This window comes from Centropristis striata, chromosome 16 (genome assembly GCF_030273125.1).
Source record: "Centropristis striata isolate RG_2023a ecotype Rhode Island chromosome 16, C.striata_1.0, whole genome shotgun sequence".
Classification (NCBI taxonomy): domain Eukaryota; kingdom Metazoa; phylum Chordata; class Actinopteri; order Perciformes; family Serranidae; genus Centropristis; species Centropristis striata.
In genome coordinates this window covers 7,385,211-7,391,210 of record NC_081532.1, presented here as the reverse complement: position 1 = coordinate 7,391,210, position 6,000 = coordinate 7,385,211, and positions in this window count along the sequence as shown.

The following is a 6,000-nucleotide window of genomic DNA, read 5'->3' as shown; positions in this document are numbered from 1 at the left end:
AACAACAGAGGATTGCTGTGGCTAAGCGGGAGGGGAGGGGAGGGGAGGGGGGTCAAACTATATACTGGAACGATGTCTTCACATTTCTAAGAGTTATGTATCTTGCCTAGGTAAAAGTATGACATTGTATTTTATTTATTTACTGATATCTTGGTCTCACTCGAGTTTTCACCTTTTCAATCAGAAATCTGAAAAAGAAAAAAAAAAAACAACGTGTTGCTGCAGAGGTAAATTCAGAGGTATTTTTGTACTGTTCCTTCCATGCACTTTGCTGTATAGTTCTATTTACGGAGACTTCTACTTACATGTGCAAAAGGCCAATATTAAAGGTGTCACTATGGACTGAACAGAGTGCCTGTGGAGGGAGAGGCGTTTGCTGCAGCTGCCCACACTGACGAGCTCTTTGCTCAGCTGAACAACTGAAGAGTTTCTTCCTAAAATGGTGCACAACCATTTTTAAAGCTGCATTAATAGATTTTTGTCCACCAGGGGGCAGCAGAACGAGCTGAAAACACAACACCTGCCGTATTATAACCTTACAGAAAGCCCTGATACACCTAGCTGCTAGCTGCTGTTCCAATTGAGAGTTTTTTCATAACCATTTCTGGGTTGCTTTTTTATTTTAAATAACTGAGTATCTGCTAAATTCAAACCTTTGTGATTTTAATAAATTAATGAATTTGCTGCCACACAAAAAGCTAATACTCCTCCAAACATGACCACCATTATAAAAGAGACATCTGTAAAACTATGGACAGGACACCTCAAACAGGATTAATTATGACTTTTAAATATGACTTTTTCATATGAATTGTTCATCCATGTAAAACTTTCCTCGTAGAGAGAGCAGTGATTTAAAAATCTGTGACTTCAGCCAATGTAGGCTCTTTATCCCCGTATGCAGTTAGCTGGAAGCTTTTTTAGCGTATTCACCATTCTAACTGGACTGAAAATGCGCCATCTTTTGGTCCAGTATTTATTATTATATTATAAATTATATTGCATTTGATTTTAATTATCTTCCCTGTTGACAGAAGACTACTGTTGAGCCAGGTCATGTTCCACGGCAGAAATAGTAATAGAGTAATTAGCATTATTACAAATTATTGTGATTTTGAAGCAGATCTTTTCTATGGCCAAGAGGCTATGGTGAAAGTCTTAGCAAACAATAGCTTATTAACGTTAACATTCATCTAAAGTCGTGATGACTTTTAGTCTGATATTCAGTCTCCTTGTAGCTCTGCTTTGTTCTCCAACAACTCCTGAGGGAAATCTTTCTCCTTTGTTCAACGTTTTTCACAAGCTTGATGCTAACTTTGTTCGGTGTTAGGAAGTTAGCATACAGTGGAGTTAGCTTAACCCTCTGGAGTCCATGAAACCACTTGCACATTTTCATGAGGTGAAGACATAAAAATTAAGCAACGTCGAGCCTTGCCATCAGCTTCCCTCCAAATTTCTGGCTTTAAACTAGATACCAGATTTTTTTTGATGATATTCGGCCAAGTAAAACCGGAGATAATGTCAAATATATTTAGTATAAAAACATAGAACTAGATATTATCCTCATTTCACCTGTTATATTTTATATTTGCAACATGTACATTTCTGTGTGTGAAACATAATTTTCAAGATCAGATTTGATGTTTTCCTTTGTTTCTTTTGGGTTAAAAAATTTGATCAAGTAAGTCAAAGTTAAAAATGTACCATTTTCGAAGATTTCAGAAGGTTAAATTGCGAAAATAGCCTATTTTAAGAAACTGAGTGGGATTTGTTCAATAACAATTAGTAAAGCTTCAACAAACCTTTCCTTTTTTGACATAAAAAAAAAAGTCAGTTGAATCATCTGATTCAGTTTTTTTGTTGGCAGCAGTTCAAAATATGACTATGCTATACTATATAACACATTTTGTCATAACTTTTGCTCATTATGTAAAGCGTAGGTGTCAGTGCGGCTCATTTTGGATTGAAACTCTTCAGTGAAGAAGCAGGTGTGGGTGTGGGAGCAGCAGGTAGCTCCAGGTTGAATTTGAAAGTAGCCTGATATTGAAACTGAATGCTGTTTAACACACGACTGGTGCTTTCTTTTTAAAAATGAGAGAGAGAAAAAAATACACATTTGAAACTCCCAAGAAGCAGCAGAAAATATGTTTGTTACTTAATTTACATTTGAAAAAAAATGTATGTTAGTATTATAATCAGTCACTTCTTGGCTAATTTAAAAATTTAAAAACCCAAGAGATTACCAAAGAGATGGGATGCAACATCTGTTTAAAAAAAAAAAAAAAAAATTAAACAAAAAAATGAATAAAAGAGTGACAGTAAGTGGCAGTGACACTGTATTTCCACAAGGGGGATGTCAATCTCCGGTCCCTGTGGTCATCCCTTCTTCTACTTCTCTCGGCACTCCTCCTCCTCCTCCTCAATGTTCTTCCTTTGTGGTGAGCAGTGTTGTAAATACGTCTCGTGGCTGAATCGGATGCTCTTTTCCTGGCCCTGGACCACACCTGCTCACCCCACTCCGTCTCTATCTCTCTTACATATATAAACACTCACACACACACACACACATTCAGAGCAGAGCGATGGGTCCACTGCTGCACAAGAGGGAGGACAGTTGGGCGGACTGTCCCATTCAGAGGCAACACAAACCCACATTATGTACATAATTTTCAGTGTATGTTTACATAGACACAGTATAGGTGTCCAGGGGGGGTAAGCATGTCAACACAACTCTCACATCTCATCTACAGTACAGGTTATCTGCAGTCGCTTCATCTGAGCCAGAAGTGTGGAAGTTTTTATTATTTTTATTTTTGGGGCTCACTTTGTCACCCTTTCCCTTGTTCAAGTCCTGCAACAGGAAGTATTTTCAGTCTTGAGTTCAGCAGGTATTCATGATGTCAAGGAATTGCCAGTGTTCTTACTTTTATCTTCGCCTTAAGTGGCTATTTATATTGTTCATTTGGTTGTAATTCTTGATTTTTAATCTGCCGGGATGTGTTGAGCTGAGCGTCGGCCAGTGTGTGTGTTTGTGTGCTGTGCATGTTGCCGGGCTGTGCGTCCTCTTCGCACTCGTGTGCACAGGCGGGGGTTGTTCTTCACAAGGGCACAACTCTAAATTAGTTCTGTCATTTTGTCTTAAAATACATGTCTTAATTCTATAAAAGATGTATTTATCATACACATCACCTCTCAAGGCACCAGTCTTTTTTTTTGTTTTTCTCAGCCTGCGGGATAGAAGTGAAATATCACCGTGTAGGAGTTGGACTTGTGGGTAAAGAAGTCATGAGGAAAGTTTTATTAATTAGGTGAATACTGTTCTTTTAACTTTTCTTGTGTAACAGAAAAGGGGCACATTTTAACGGATGGGTATGTTTTTCCTGGCCTGCAATGAGATGTCAAAATAAAAAAGCAAATTTCCAAAGCTGACGGTGTTTTTTTAGATCAACCCTTTTTGTTCTTTTGTTGTGGAATAAAAGCAGCTTTCTGGTTCATAAGCAAACACTGGTTGCTCTGACTTAAATCAAGCCTGATTATGTGTCTTTGAATCTGACTGAGTATCATATTGTGACTGTCACCAAGTCACAAGTGAAGGAAGTAGACTTGTATTTTAGAGATTATAGGTTTTAAAGGTTTCCACAAAAAATAATATAACTGAAGATAAAGATCTCCAACATTAGTCTTATTAAAATGTGTTAGTTCTTGCTGTTATTTTATTATGTTGCAGAGAAAAAGCATAAGTCATGGAGGTGTGGATCCATGGTGTTTATTTGGAAATAACTCCAAATTATTGCATTTCATTTTCCTTTTCCCCTCCAATCCAGATACCAAGTGAAGGGATATTTTGTCCCATTAAATTCACATTTGTCTCAGCTTGCAGATACTTTTACTCAATTTCTGTGAAGCCAGTCCTCTGTGTCATATATTATAACTCATATCAACGATCTCCATGTCTGTTGGTTGCACTTCACTGCGTATCTGCAACAATATCTCCTGGCAGTGTTAAGCCAGACCACATTTTGCCTGCTGAAAGTGGTTTTGTGTTTTTCCATAATGCTGTTAAAGTAGCTGAGAGCTGAGCTGCAGAGGAACTGCTTTGTTTACATTTTGCAACAGCAGAATATTCCAAATTTATATGCTACAAGCTGCAGAAAAGTAACTTTAGACTGAAGTTTTTGTTAATATCTGTAATTTATTCAGGCTTTTTCAGACACATAAAAGCTTAATTGGTTTTCAAAGTGTCCTGTTTATCTCACTTTACCCTCCCTCTCTCTCTCACACACACTTGAACAAGTCTTTATTCTTTGCCTGATGAAAAATAAGGTAGTCTGTTAAAAGGGATCTCCATTGTGCTGGATGTCTGATAAAAAGAGCTTAATATTTGAAGTAAAAATCAAATCAAAAGCAAAACAAACCCTCTGCTGCCGCATGTATAGAAGAACATTTCCACCAGGAAAAAAACAGATATAAAGCTGAAAAGTCATAATAAAATAAAACATGTCAAAAGCATGAAATAGTCAATCAAAATTATAAGACAAAGAGTCCAAATGTTTACTTACTATCTCATTATTTTTAGTTAGTGAGCTAAAATTTTAACTTTTTATGGACTGTTCTGATTTACTGTAGTCATAATTTCAGTCAGAAGTTTGATTTATCTTGAAAACCAAGTTTGACTCACTATATGATAATTCTTAATTATCAAGCTAAAATTGAATTTATATTGTACAGCTTCGACTAGCTCACACTTTTTAATTATTATTTCATAATCCTCACTAATTTATTTATTTATACTTCTTTCTGATTATTTTGACTTAGTAGGCAAAGTTTTTGACGTATGTCATAATTTTGATTCACCATTTAATCATTTTGATATAGTAAGTAAAAAATCTTTCTTTTTATTAACATTTTTAAAGTTTACTGCAACTCATTTTTCATCTATTTTTTCCTTTTCCTGGCAGAAACAGGCTTCCATTATTTTCTTTAACACCTCTGTGACCTGCTGGTACCTTCTATCTATAAATACAGACACAAACACCAAATGTGCAGACAGACTCTCTTGAAATGTGTCAGGAAGTGAACTGAAGTGCAGCCTTGGTTGATTCTCATGTACAGTACCTGAAGCTGTTCTCAAAGCTACAGTAATATTCCTGGTGTCCTACCACATCATATTTAGGCTTTAAGAAGCTGTTTATTAACAAATATGGAGGAACTTCTGTTTGACTTTCAACCACACACACATGCACACACACCTTTATGGTCTCATCACATCACTGATATAGTTGGGGTTGTTCATTTGACTGTTTATGTTGACTGTTTTTTACTCCTTGCTATGGATTCTGTTTTTATTTTATTTCAGGGAATTGTGCATGGAATTTAACATCATTTGAGTATTTTGTTATGTTTTTCTTTTTCTTTCGTTTTTATTTGAGTGGGGTGGGGGGTCTATAACTAAATAAAGGAGACAATTTGAAGAAAAGAAAACGCCTCCTTGTATGTGTTTAACCCTCTGGAGTCCATCTATTTATTGAAAATACACATGTATTATTGTATTATTTACATCATGTATTATTTACAGTAATAGCTTTATTTATATATGATATGTAGACAAGCTGAGAAAGCCAGTTAAAGTTCAATCATAGCAGCTTTCACAGTGTGCCATTTATGTTTCTAGACCATTTTTAAAATGTGAATTTTCTTTCTACAATGAAAATTATTACTATTTCTAATTTACATGCATATAGACACCAAAAGACACCTGTGTCTTTTGCTTGTATTTTCGGTTCCTGGCAGCTTTATACTTTGTTAGTTAAAATAAAATGAAAAATCTGACTCATAGCCAAGTTTGTGTGGAGAAAAAGGAGCCATGCATGTGATGTAAGGACAGACTGAAATATGCTAAACAGAGACAGAAATTAATGCATAGGAAGTTAACAAATTTGAACCAAAATCTCCTGGACTTCAGAGGTTTAATTGGCGTGCAGCAGGTTCACGCTGTGAGGA